The following is a 342-nucleotide window of genomic DNA, read 5'->3' as shown; positions in this document are numbered from 1 at the left end:
AGGAGGAGGTGGTGGAGGAGGAGGGACAGGAGGAGGAGGAGGGAGAGGAAGAGGACTTGGTGAAGGAGGAGGGAGAGGAGGAGGACGTAGTGGAGAAGGATGGAGAGGAAGAGGATGTGATGAAGGAGGAGGAAGAGGACGTGATGAAGGAGGAGGGAGAGGAGGAGGAGGAGGAGGAGGGAGAAGAGGACTTGGTGAAGGAGGAGGGAGAGGAGGAGGATGTGATGAAGGAGGAGGGAGAGGACATGGTGAAGGAGGAGGGGGAGGAGGAGGAGGAGGAGGAGTGGACGGAACCTTCTGTGTGACGGGCCTACAAACACACACACACACACATTTCCAGTT

Source organism: Sinocyclocheilus anshuiensis, unplaced genomic scaffold (assembly GCF_001515605.1).
Source record: "Sinocyclocheilus anshuiensis isolate Anshui unplaced genomic scaffold, SAMN03320099.WGS_v1.1 scaffold2144, whole genome shotgun sequence".
NCBI lineage: Eukaryota > Metazoa > Chordata > Actinopteri > Cypriniformes > Cyprinidae > Sinocyclocheilus > Sinocyclocheilus anshuiensis.
This window is presented reverse-complemented; position numbering follows the sequence as displayed.